The 14,401-nt window shown below is 43.6% G+C and overlaps 1 pseudogene; it reads left to right on the plus strand.

The window, feature by feature from the left end:
- The first annotated feature begins 6,509 nt into the window (after positions 1–6,509).
- On the plus strand, positions 6,510–7,439 carry LOC146174964 (uncharacterized; annotated as a pseudogene).
- The last annotated feature ends 6,962 nt before the right edge of the window (positions 7,440–14,401 follow it).

The following is a 14,401-nucleotide window of genomic DNA, read 5'->3' on the forward strand; positions in this document are numbered from 1 at the left end:
TTCCTGAGAGCAGCCAAAATTACTACCTTTTGAAGTTCGCACTGATGCCAAGGGCACTGCGCTGCTGACGGGCAGGGCTGGCGGCACTGATGCTGAGGGCAGTGCGTTGCGAACGTGTGAAGGTGGTGGCACTGCTGCTGAAGGCACTGCGTTCATAACCGGCAGAGGCAACGGCACTGATGCTGAGTGAAAAGAATTGGGTGCCGGAGTTGCAGTGGCTTGGGAATGACTCGGGCCTAGGAAAAAGAGATCAAGAAGTTGTTGCCAGTGGAAGGTAGGACAGCACTAGACCAGTAATAAGTGACACATAAATGCACATTGAAATTATCGCCTAGAGTTACGCAAGCACAGTGCCAAAACTACGAACATAACTGGAAAGTTTAGCCAAAAATCTGAAGTAAATTCCATGGTAGCGTGACTTGCAATCTTTACATATGAACTACAGAAGGAACTGAATGCTAATGGTCGTCTAATAACAAGCAAGTGCGCTTACTTCCTGAGTAGGCAGTTTCAGCAGCATTGTCTGCTTCCCAGCTTAACTCATCAGCCATTGCAGCACTGGGCGCATACAGGTCGCTCTGGTTCGTCCATGAGGAACCTAAATAATAAAAAAGACAAGAACTAGCACACTGCCTCAAAAATATGGGCGATGGTTAAATGAATGTTTAGAAGGGCATGGATTAATTAAAATAGCACTGCGTCATGACTGTCACTTCAAGGTAACACCTGAGCAAATGGCCAAAGGAGACCATACCTATGTAACCCGAGAATTAAACATGTACATGTACTCCATGACAAAAAGGACTTTCGACAAGTCAATGTAGCGTTAGTTTTGCATAGTAGTTAGCTCCATAAGAAATAAGTAGAAATTGTTTTAGATGGCTTCTACAGAACAAAATTGAAGAAATGGAATGTTCTGCCACTTTTGCCCAGATATTAGCTGCTAGTAACATCGTGTCCTGCACTTCCTTGTGGTGTCCCTTTTATGTAACTCCCACTTTACCCCGAAAATGCACGAACGAGGCTAGCAGCAAATCTTACTCAACTTTGTAATAATCAGTCTTGTAGAATAGGTTGGATGAAAGCTTATGAATGTAAGAAGTTGGAGACTATGGTTGTTTACATACCACTTCCGAGAACCTTCGCACAAAGTGCCTTTTGGAGGTTCTAATTCAGGCTCCTCAGCTTTGTTATCTGCCCTTCTTGGTCCCTGATAAGAACCTTTGATGCCTCCACCTCAGCCTTCAGGCTGTCTACACGTAATTTTAACTGAGCCACCTTCGACTCTGCAGCTGAGTGCTCTTCCCGTGGCCCAGCGCCTAGTGTGCTGAGCAACTCCTTCTCGGCCATTTTTTTTGCCGCTACTCTGGCCTTCTCTTCTAGTCTTGCCTGCAAGAAGACAATCAGAACTGCAAACCTAGTAACACAATAACCAATGCAAGATAACCTAGGTGGCCCTAATTTCACTAGGCAATTTATTCAGTGTTTTAGCAGGCGACAACGAACCAGTTATAGTGAGATACCACTTGCAGAACTGTAACTAGGACAAGCTAAAAGGAAGCATTTACACTCAGAGAAAGGTCGGCTTACCAAGCTCAATACAACAGAAATTGTAGTCTCGTGGACTGTTGAAGAAACAGTCTACTGGCTGGAACAAATGCCCAGTGCACAAACTCTTTCTGAGGTTCTGTGTAGTTGTTGAAATGCAAACTTCGAATTGCATAAAGACAGTATAAACAAAAATGCTTCGCTGAATGACCCACTTCTGAAAGGGCAACATTCCAATTCCCGTTCCTTGATGCACCTGACTTGACACATCAAAGACTCATGCAATTTATCATTAAACAGCCCGTTGGAAAATTACTACATCTCTCTGCGTGTCCTTCAAGCAACCGGGCAGTGCGCCACATTCATGACGCACTAATTATCCCAAAGCAAAGCCTTACTAAAAGCAATTCATCCTTGTCTGAAACTGTGTTTCAAATAGCAAGCAGCAATACTAAAAGCGCGAGTAATTTGTATCCGTCGTAGGATAATCGCTACAGAAATAAACAATCCCATTATTAGTAGCGGACGGCAGCTTTAAAGCCGCTCGTAAAAAAATCTTCTTAAACACCAATAACTGGCACGGTAAGCTGCAGCCGTACAATTCAATCACACATATGAAAGCAGTGCCCATCACTTTTTTTTTGCGTTGCCCAATTACACACGATTGCTACTGGCCCCTTTTTCCTCGGCGACATGCCGCTCTTCCTGGCGCCTTTCCTTGCCTCCTTGCGGCGTCCCCTACATTGCCACATTTCTTGTTCCGTATCTGCGGTTCATCGCCGAGGTTTCCTCGGCGGTGATGCAGGCATTGCGAAATCAGGGGGTAGACGAGCCATACGTGAAAGTGCTGGAAGATATATATAGCGGCTGCACAGCAACCATAGTTCTGCATAAAGAAAGTAACAAAATTCCCATAAAGAGAGGTGTTAGGCAAGGAGACACTATCTCCCCAGTACTATTCACAGCTTGTTTAGAGGAAGTATTCAGAGACTTGGAATGGGAGCAGTTAGGCATAAGGGCAGATGGAGAATACCTCAGTAATCTGCGATTTGCTGATGACATTGCCTTGCTAAGCAACTCGGGGGATGAACTGCAAATAATGATTGATGACCTAGACAGGAAAAGTAGAAAGGTAGGCTTGAAAATCAATATGCAGAAGACTAAGGTAATGTTCAACAGCCTCGGGAAGGAACAGCAGTTTACATTAGGTAGCGAAATACTGGAAGTAGTAGGCGAATATGTCTACTTAGGACAGGTAGTAACCGCAGACCCGGACCACGAAAAGGAAATAACAAGAAGAATACGATTGGGATGAAGCGCATTTGGCAAGCACTCGCAGATTATGACTAGCACCTTACCGGTATCGCTCAAGAGGAAAGTATACAACAGTTGTATCTTGCCTGTACTCACCTATGGGGCTGAAACGTGAAGGCTAACCAAGAGAGTTCTACTTAAGTTGAGGACAACCGAGAGGGCTATGGAACGAAAAATGGTAGGGGTAACATTAAGAGATAGAAAGCGTGCAGAGTGGGTCAGAGAAATAACTCAAGTTACCGACATTCTAGTAGAAATTAAGAAGAAGAAATGGACATGGGCAGGACATGTGCGAAGAGAGGATAACCGATGGTCGCTGAGGGTAACAAACTGGATTCCAAGGGAAGGAAAGCGTAGCAGGGGGCGGCAGAAAGTTAGGTGGTCGGATGAGATTAAGAAGTTCGCAGGGGTCAAGTGGATGCAGCTAGCACAGAACCGGGTTAAGTGGAGAAATATGGGAGAGGCCTTCGCCCTGCAGTGGGTATAATCAGGCTGATGATGATGATGATGATCTGCGGTTCGCAGCGCATCATTAATTTACGGGCGCAGGAAAACAGCTAGAAAGCGCTGTGATAGGCTGCACTTACCAGTCATGTGGATTACCTTCGCTTCATGGAATCCTCCGCAGGTACTCGAATCTCCCTCCCAAAAAACGTCGTACACTTTTCCTCTTTCATAGTCATCTATGTCGTGCGGGAAAAAATTCCGCACGTCCGTGTGTGCAACTATGTAAGTCTTTTCTTCCCCTACGTACCGTAAAAGCACTTACATACTGGTTGGTGAACACAACTACCGTAGAGCAGTGGTAGAAGCGTGGGCAGACCCAGACACACAGAGACCAAAGAGCCTGAACACAACTCCGGCGAAGCAGTGGCAGAAGCGTGAGTTCGCCGCAACCTAAGCGGTACCGCCAGTACCTGGAACCTGGGGCATCTCATGAAGTACCTAGGCAAACTCGACGGTACCAAGAGCTCTGGGGTTCTCAACCAGCGTCTCAAGAGAGCGAATCCGACAACTGCGTGCTGGCGAACGGTGTCTGCGGTAGCTCGGACCATGGCTCCGACCATCTCGGCTCGGAAAATGAAACGCCTGACGCACCTGAAGTCGAGTGCAGTGAGGATGATAGTCCCGGCGCTAATGGCAGCGCCTCACCTTTCGATGTGCACGATGAAGAAAGAGACGATGACCACAACAATGATCCGGCATCGCACGACGATGACGCTAATGAATACTTCTCGCGTTGTTCCAGAGAACCCCTGCCCAATAATAAGATCAAAAAAGCCCAGGCCATTTTGCTCATTGTCTCGTACGTCGTTTATGCGGGCCTTTCGTGGTCGCAGGTTGAGGGTCTTCTCAAGTTGATTAACACTCTTTGTGGAGCCGATGTTGTGCCAGATACGAAGTATCTCTTCAGGAAGTTATGGAAAGGCAAGATGAATTCTGTTCAAGTCCACTATTTCTGTGAAATTTGCTTTAAATATTTCGGCTCCAAGGACAGGAAGGAAACGTCACACACCTTCACGTGCGACAACTGCCAAGTTACACCAACCGTGCGATCTTTAATGTCGAAAGGGTGCTTTTTCCTGATTTTTAATTTGAAAGATCAACTGCACAGTGTCATTTCAGGCTGCTCGCAAGCATTGTATGCAAGGCTGAAGGAAGCTACTGCTGCTGTACACGGTACATACTATGACATTATTGATGGTCGCCTATACCGAAGTATCAGACATCGCATGAATACCAAGTGGTGTGACCTTACAGTCACTATAAACACCGACGGCTCACCGGTATTCAGATGTAGCAAATCGAGTGTGTGGCCAATTGAACTCCTTATTAATGAATTGCCTTTCAACGTCCGTTTTCAAAATGTCATCATAGGAGCTCTGTGGTTCGCAATGAAGCATCCGCCTCGGCACTTGTTCATGAAAACATTTGTGGATGCTTTCAACAACATCGGGTCGACAGCGTGGCAGCATGGCGAAGAAACTGTGCTTTCAAAGATGTTTGTGACGTGCTGCTCAGTGGACTCACCAGCAAGAGCTGCGTTGCTGAACATGAAGCAGTTTAAAGGCTATTTCTGTTGCTCCTGGTGCCTCGAGGAAGGAACTGTTGTCGAACGTAAGTTAGCTATATTATAATTTTGGAATGAAAAACAGATTTCAATAATCAGCATGTGCTTTCCCCCCCCCCCCCAAAAAAAAAGATTCAAATAATCCTGTGGAAAATTAGATTTATTTTTGAGAAGCTTGGTAAATTTCTAATCATGCTACAATGAGCAGTTATCATAGTCTTACAAAGTACAGAGAGCAGCATATATTGTTTTCTTGACACTTTGTCAATATTTTATGAAAATGCAGCTTTGTGTCGCTGCTATAGGTGTCCCGTTGCAAGCAAACATTGCAGTTATTGAATATTTTCAACACTGTTTTAAACAGGCATATACTGGCTTAGCCTTTCGTGTTAAATATGTTTGGAATGCAGTATGGTCATTGTTTTGCAGTGCCTGTTGATGCAGTAAGCTCATTCTGTGTATGAAGAATAGGGGGTAGTATAAGTATATTTAAATGCACCCAGGTATATAAAAGTTTATTTGTAATCTCTGAATTGGTTGTTGCAGTAATTGCACTCATATTCACTATCTAAATATTTTATTTGAACAGATCTCAGCTGCCGCAGGCATATAAAGCATGGCAGTGCAGACTGACAGCAGCCAATTTTACTCTTCCTAATGCCCCTCTGTATGCCTACACATCACTGCTTAACTGCTCTGAATGCTTCTCTTTAAGGTGTTGTTCAACAGCCTCGGGAAGGAACAGCAGTTTACATTAGGTAGCGAAATATTGTAGTAGGCGAATATGTTTACTTAGAACAGGTAGTAACTGCAGATCCGGATCATGAAATGGAAATAACAAGAAGAATAAGATTGGGATGGAGCGCACTTGGCAAGCACTCGCAGATTATGACTAGCAGCTTACCGGTATTGCTCAAGAGGAAAGTGTACAACAGTTGCATCTTGCCTGTACTCACCTATGGGGCGGCTCACCGAGAGAGTTCTACTTAAGTTGAGGACAACCCAGTGGGCTATGGAACGAAAAATGGTAGGGGTAACATTAAGAGATAGAAAGCGTGCAGAGTGGGTCAGAGAAATAACTCAAGTTACCGACATTCTAGTGGAAAAAAAGAAGAAATGGACATGGGCAGGACATGTAGTTCGAAGAGAGGGTAACCGATGGTCGCTGAGGGTAACAAACTGGATTCCAAGGGAAGGAAAGTGTAGCAGGGGGCAGCACAAAGTTAGGTGGGCGGATGAGATTAAGAAGTTCGCAGGGGTCAAGTGGATGCAGCTAGCACAGAACCGGGTTAAGTGGAGAAATATGGGAGAGGCCCTGCAGTGGGTATATTCAGGCTGATGATGATAATGATGATGATGAAATGCTTATCCCAAATTTAATTGTGCACTGGTATCGGGAAATATATAGAATAGGACTTGGGCTAGCTCGAACCAGATGTGGTTCTGGTTAGAAGTGAACTAAAGACATTCCTAAAAGCTATAGCTCGCTTCTGATGTATCGCGTCTGCTCTAGTTTCAGCATCTTCTAGTGCTGAATATTGGTATTTTTCATTTTTATCTCAGGAACCCTGCGGTACATTCCTGGAGAAAGGCCAGCAGCTCTGCGCACACACAGCGGTATGCTGCAGGATATGCGGGCTGCCTACGAGCAAGACTTGCCAGTTTATGGGGTCAAAGGGCCTTCGTCACTCAAACAGTTGCAAGGCTTCAATCTTGTGTGGTGCTTGCCACCAGACCTTATGCATTGTGTGCTTGAGGGCGTTACGCAGCAGGTTACTGAGCTATGGCTCAGTGCTGTAAGGAAGGCTTTCCACATTGGGAGGAACTTCCGTGAACTGGAAAGGCGCATTAAGTTATAAGGCCAACAATATCATTTTGTCGCCTGCCACGGCCAGTCTCAGAACGCAAGAACTGGAAGGCCACTGAATGGCTATTCTGGCTTTTGTACTATTCTCTACCATGTTTATCGGGTTTGATTCCTTCAAGATATGTCACCCATTTTTCTTTGCTTTGTCAAGACATTTTTCTTCTTCTTCAGACTTCTGTAAGCGTTGCTGACCTTCAGGAAGCGGACCAACTTCTGTCATGCTTTGTAAATAGAATTTGTTCTCTGTATGGAGAAAGCAGTGCTACATTTAATGTGCACCAGCTTTTACACCTGGCAAATAGTGTGGAGATGTTGGGCCCTTTGTGAGGTACATCTACATTCCCATTTGAAAATGGAAATAGTCAACTTCTGAAACTTGTGACAGCTGCACAGGGTGTCCCGCTACAAATAGCAGAGCAATGTGTAATGAAATCTTGGCTCAAAACTTCCACCAGGCTGTTAGAGCTTTCTTCATCTTTAGCTCAAAGACGGAATCAAATTATCAACTTTCATGTCAGAGAAATAACTAATCCGCATGTATTGGGAGCCCCTCTGAGGCCTGCTCATTTAGAAGAAGCTGTAGCAGGACTGTTTTTAAGAGAGTATGGAGTGGTGCCAAGCATTACATGTTATGGTTGAACCGAAGCTAAAGGTTTTCATATTTACAGCACTGGGTATAGTCGGGCACTGAAAACTTGTTCGTACTGTTTGAAAATGGTTGATGGAGAGTACTGCATAGTAAATTACATCTGTACATTCATTGTGAATGTCCATAAAGTTGCTCTGGTGTGCCAGAAATTGGTTATTTCTGAGCCTCCATTCAGAAATATCACTTACATACATAGCAGCAAACTTCCACCTCCAGGTCGCAACATGTCCCTTTACTCGCTTGAAGATGTTGCTTCACAATGCATTTTGCTTGACATTGGAGAGGCGTGATATATCTGTGACATACCAAACAATTATAAGATTTATTGAAGCTAGGCTTGCAGAAATTTCATTCACATCTGATTATCTGCTGTAAAAGGCTTGTTTGTTCTTGAAGTTTCACGTCCTAAAGTGACTCAGAGGTTCTCCTTGAGAGGTATGGAATAATTTTAATAGTTTCTATTTGCATCATCTTTAAAATGTTCGTGTCTCAGGGCCATATAGCCGCATATTACTATCATATTCATTTAGGGAAGCTGCAGAGCACTCTTTATGAAATTTGAACACTTCCTCAGAATGTCAGCTCGGAAAGTACTAGCGAGTTCTAGACACGTGGACAGCTCTTTCAGGTTTGAGGAAAAACTTGAAGTAAACCGTTTTGCTACGTCCTTTGTTATGACATACTAGATGGGTGAAGTATTTGAGGAAATGATGCTCTCCACTTAAAGAAGTGCTCATCGTGTTCTCTGTGTACATTCGAGTACTTTTTTGCGCTTCTATCTTTTACTGAAAGGAACTCTATCCCAGGAAAAAAATGTATTTCCATCAAATTTTGGGAAGTGTACCTGTTAATGTTTATCTCAGGAGTTTTTTTATTGAAATTGCTCTCAGTGGACTATACAAATTTAATAGTCTCAAAAACTGTTGCATTCTTGGATTAAGTTGTGTTTAGATATGTGGTCATTGATGCAGCAGTGCTGACCTTCAGTGAGACATTTGTGTTATCTGTCTGTTTGTTGGTACAGTGATGCAGTGACGCAGCATACATAGCAGCCCCACGGGTTTATATCTGCAGAGCTAAGAAGTCAAATGTTCAGACTGACATGGGGCATACGCTAGCAGCGAGTGTGCCGTGCACTGCTGTTAGACGCAGGCGTTGTGGGTAGGAGTCGAAACTGGTTGAAAGACTTGAGTTCTTCCTTTCAACACACCTTATATATAGGCTCTATGACTGTACTGTGCCAAGCACCTCAACATATACAGCCCAAATTAATTCACAGTTCTTCAAAAGAGCTAACATTATGGCATTATAATGATTGCTGGCATTTTAACAAATGAAAGAAATTTTGTGTGCATCAGTATAGGCACCTCACCAAGGCCTTTGTAATGCTACCTGTTTTTACTTTTGTTAGTTTTTTGGCCCAGGTTGGGAGCAACTTTTTTATCTGAAAAAAAAAAGTATTTCGTGCTCCTCTGGGTTCTTCAACTTTTTTTTTATTGTTACGCAAGCTTGCCATAAGGCGTATTGCAAAAACTCGCGTAAATTATTTTCCGTAAGGAACCGGAGAAGCCTCCTGCTCCTATTGTTGTCGGTGAGCCATCGCTAAATCACGTCTTTATCGAAGCAGATGGTTCCATGTAGTGGTAATGGAAATGAATTGCCCCTCTCATACCACATGAATATTACCTCAAGTCATCGCAGTTGACTCAGCAACATAGAAGTTTTACAAGGATCCTCATTGGCTTTCCTCAGTCATAACCTTCGATGGCAAGCCTTTGCCAAGAACGTCTGGCGTTCTCGTGGTTAAAGTGACAAGTTGGACAAATTCTGACACCTGACTGTACTTTATAATCTTATCCACAGATTCCACGTCTCTTGCATAGGGCGTGCATTGTTACCCATCCTTCTAAATGAAGCTAGGACTGTGCTATATTCAGGAAGGTGGCAATTTCAGTGGGCGACGTTTTCCTTTTCTTGGGCCAAACTGTACACTGCCACCTCGGAAAAAATGTACTAGGTGGATGACATTGGATGTCAATATATACAATGCTGCAGGCCAGATAGATATGAGACCGCAAGTGTCTGTAGCAGTAGTGAGTAGTGTTACCTCAGGCACCTGGTACTCTGTTATGCTTATTGCTCATTATTGTTTGCCGTTTGTGAAACCAGTTACAGCAGGTATACATGTGAATGTGTCTAATGCTATTTTGTACGAAAATTGTTTCAAATGTTTGTGAGCTAATCTCTTGCACATGCTTGTACTAATTGTGATTCATATAGATGTATGATTGTCTCTGAAAATGAATTTCATATAAATAAAGTGCGCAATTTCTTGTGATGACCATTGTTGTTGGCATATTTTATTAGGAATACTTCACCCTGTTTGACGCCATAGAATCAGAGCATGTTGCATGACTTCGGCAGTGTTTTGCATATCATAATGTCCCATTGTAGTCATACAGTGGCATACAATGTTCATTCACAAAGTAATGAATGATTTGCAGGCACAGTAATTTGCATGCAAGCACCAGGTCTCAGTTTTTCTGTGAAAGAAGTACTGCATATACACAGATAGGTTGAAAAGGTGAACCATAACTTAATGCACATGAGCTTTGAATTGGTTAAATAATATCAGATATTATGACTTGTCAAGGGTTCTATATATGCCTTATGCATGCTAAAATTGCTGTTGTATGTTGTTCTGCTAAGGTTGACTGTATACTTATGTGGGAGTGAGTACTGCTTTTCAGGCTCTCCCACTGCACTATATATTGCCAGGGTGTTGTGCTTCATAACTCTGAGATATGAGCATGCATGCCTGCTCAACTGACTAAATAGATGCGGTCGCATGTATGTAGGGGCTAGGCGCTAGTCACCTTCTAGCCCCGGCGTGCCAGCCCTAACAGACAGAGCTGTACGTGGCCTCCAATCCATCGTGTGAGATGTCACCATTGCAGCGGGTTCGGGACACAGGGGACAAACACCGAGTTCCATACTTGAACAGGATTTACTGTGCTCAAGTGCACAACAAGACCGAGAACACTCGAATAAAACCGCCATAGCGAGCGAACGTCCATTGCTTAATGACTTTGCAAACACATCTACCCGTCACTACACCAGAAGAGATATCTTCCTGGTATAGTACGTACGTGTCATATATAAAGAACGCGGTTACACATTTGCGTGCTATGAATATATTGTTCACTAAACCGACTAATTATAACGCAACTCAAATGCATCACCTGCAACCTTTGCAGCATGTGCATCGATCGATCGCGTATATAAATGGGAGACGATTTTGCAGCGTGAACTGCATGTTGCATTTATTCCGATATATCAAGGTAATTTATGTGGTCTCAGTTTTCTTCTGTGGGGGCCCATATGGATTGTCTTGCCCTTCCAAACCGGGACGCGCCCCGGAACATGACCGAGTTGCAATTCATGGCAGCGCATATGCGTAGAGGCGCGCACCATATCTTGCCAACACCGCTTCCGGGCAACATGGTACGCGTACGTATAACCATGCATATAGTCACGGATCGATCCAGTGCATGTGTGCAACCACGTCCTCCGCGCCGGGCATATGTTTTAGAGCGCTGCTCTTCCAGCCGTTCCTGGATTTCGCGTCGCGCGTGGCGTCGGCTTCGTAAACGTCTGCGCGCCCCTTTCATCCCCCAGTTCAAGCCGGCGCGCTTTTTTGGCCACCCACGTATACGTACGTATGTACCGCGGAGCCCCGCGCAGGTCGCCAAGCCTATCTGCAAAGTGCGCAAGCGCTTTATTCGATCATGCGTGATTGCGCGAAACACAGCTAGCAGCAGGCGCATGCCAGACTCGGCGCGCGCGTATATATATGTACGTAAATTGCAGCATATTCGATCGGGTTATCATCTAGTCGATCGCGCTGATTGCCAGCTACCAATTACCAAAACTGCCCCGCCGGGGTGGTGCAATGGTAAGACGCCCGACTACTGTGCCGGAGTTCCCGGGATCGAATCCTGGCCTCGGCGGCTGCGTTTCGATGGAGGCGAAACGAAGTCGCGCCCGTATGCTGTGCGATGTCAGCGCACGTTAAAGATCCCCAGGTGGTCGAAATTACTCCGTAGCCCTCCACTACGGCCCCCCTTTCTCTATCCACTTTCACCCCCACCTTCATCCCTTCCCTTACGGCGCGGTTCAGGTGTCCACGGAGCAAGTGTGACAGATACTGCGCCTTTCCCTTCCTATGAACCAACCAACCAACCAACTCCCAATCGCGCCAAAAAAAGACACATATCGAATTAAAAATCTACGACACATCTACCAAAAAGTCTCACAATACGACAGGTACTTTCGCGAGATGTCGCAAGACAGGCCCGCGACAGATCCCGCGAGGGGCAGGTTCGCCCGCGACAGAAACCGCGACAGGTACCTCTGTCGCAAGACAGCGGCGCGTTGAGGAGTCTGTCGCAAGACAAACCTGCGACAGATACCTCGGTCGCAAGACAGACCACACGACAGGTGCCTCTGTCGCAAGACACAAACTGACGACACAGTCACTGCTGCGCGACAAACAACAAGACAGGTGACCTTATTGCAAGACAAAAAATCTGTCGTGCGACAGTCGTGCGACAAAACCTTCTGTCGTGTTTTTCGTTCGGGACAGCTCCGGTACCTTCAACGAACTCTGCATATCCGCTGCATAACCTTCTCCCTCCAACTGATACTCCTCATTGACAGTCCTCCAATACCAATAAAAACTTCACCCTTTAAAATGTCGATGCAAGAAGCATTGTTAATAAATCTTCGGACCTTTTTGCTCTCGTTTCGAAAATAATTCATGTTCGAAAATAACTTTAGTGCATTTAATTTTTTCTGTATGGTAGATTTCAGTGCGCCAAATATTTATTGGCAGTCTATGCAACCTTCTGGGAAACAATCGAGCGGGTGTAGGAGATTCCTAAACTTTTCGTTAAGCTTCGGATTCACCCAGGTTGTTACTGAAGCTACTAGGAATAATGCTCTCCTGGATTTGGTTTTTCTGTCTACTGATATAATTACTAAAGGTTAAAAATATGAAGTTATTGGTGGCATCTCTGATCATAAGCAGTTCATGTGTATATTTCATGCGCCATTTAAAAACCGCAGTTTCATGGTACTTCTTTTCGTGATTTAAACAAAGCTGATGATCTATTCATTACTGACTATCTGTCTAATTCTTTTGATGATTTTTCGATGCTCAGTAATTCAAATTATATCAATGCTCTTGTTAGTTGTTTTGAGGGCATTGTTAAGACATGTATTGATCGCTTTATTCCTCTTAAAACTAAAAAAGAAAAATGCCAAGCTGCCATGAATTAATCGCAATATTTTGCACTTATCCCGCCGGGTAAAAAGGCTTAGGCGTCTGACATCAATAAGCAATCCAGACAGTATCATTCGTTTTAAGCAAGCAAAAGACGAGCTCCATGTTGGTACCAAATCAGCGAAAGATTTCTTTTTTCGTGTTTAATTAAAGAATTTCTTAACCCCTCATACTAAAAAGTTCTGGTCTAGCATCTTTCCTAAGGCCACTCCATCCAAAGCATTCTTTAACAATAACGAGATAATTCAATGCCCTAAAAAGTTTCAGACGCTTTAAACACCTTTTTCAGTCCGTGTTTACTCATGATAACCGAATCCTGCAATCATTCACTAGAACTTCTCCAATTTCTAACATTGTGGTTTCTAAAGAGGATATTCTGAACCTGACGCTATATCATGTGCATTTTTAGTGCGGTATTTAATACTGGCAGCTCGCTATAGTCACATCACATTAAAAAAATAACTCAATTTGAGCAGTGTTCCTGCATGTTGGAAGCTGGCGAAAGTTGTTGATCTTTTCAAATCTGGTGATAAAGAGCTTCTATGCAATTACAGGCCTGTTTGACTCACATCCTGGTCATTTAAAATGTTAGAACATATCATACTTAAACATATTACAGAGTATTTAAAAATAATAACATCTTGTCGAATGTTAAGCATGGTTTTAGACGCGGCTTTAGCACAATAACACAACTGTCAGACTTTGTACATGATATTTCTTCTAACTTAGTTGTGGTAATCAGATTGAAGCAGTATTTATTGACTTCTCTAAGGCTTCTGACCCTGCCATTCATTGTATACTCCTGTTTAAGGTGAACCTTATTTTAAAGAATCTGTGTTTGGTTAACTGGATATCTAATTTTCTTTCAACCCGCTCCCAGTACGTAACACATAATTCAGATGAAGCCTATGGCCCCGGTTTCTTCTGGTGTGCAGCAAGGCTCCGTTTTAGGGCCCTTACTCTTTTTACTCTATATTAATGACCTACCGAATAGTATCAGATCTAAGATTCGCATGTACGCCGACGATTGTGTTTTTTATGACATCTTTAATTGCCCTGAGGATCATTATCAACTGAAAAGTTTATTACTACATTTTCTGAATGGTGCAATAACTGGCAAATGAGTATTATTTTTGCAAATTTGTAGTCATGACACTTTCTAACAGCTCCTCTCCTTTTTTCGCCTACTCATGCTACAGCACGGTACAGGAAGGGGTCTTTATATATAAATATTTGGGAGTTATCTTCAGTATCAATTTAATTTGGTGCAAGCATATTGATTACATTTCTATCAAAGCTCTCATGAAATTAGGATATTTAAGGTGTACTCTAGCTCAAGCTCCAAGTGATGTGAAGTTACTAATGTATGAATCATTAATGCGTCCCGTATTAAACTATGCATGCGTTGTATGGAACCCTCATAAACTAACTGATATTACCAAGATCGAAAGAGTTAAAAATATGCCATTCGTTCGATTGGTCACCAGTATCACTGTGATTTTTCGCCCACTTCATCCCTCTTTTCATTATAGCTTACTACACTATCATGTCGCCGGTATTTGAAATCGTGGAAATTCTTGCATTGTATCATTCATGCTCATTATCGAC

This window comes from Amblyomma maculatum, chromosome 11 (assembly GCF_055883805.1).
Source record: "Amblyomma maculatum isolate TAMU_Amacu chromosome 11, ASM5588380v1, whole genome shotgun sequence".
Classification (NCBI taxonomy): Eukaryota; Metazoa; Arthropoda; class Arachnida; order Ixodida; family Ixodidae; genus Amblyomma; species Amblyomma maculatum.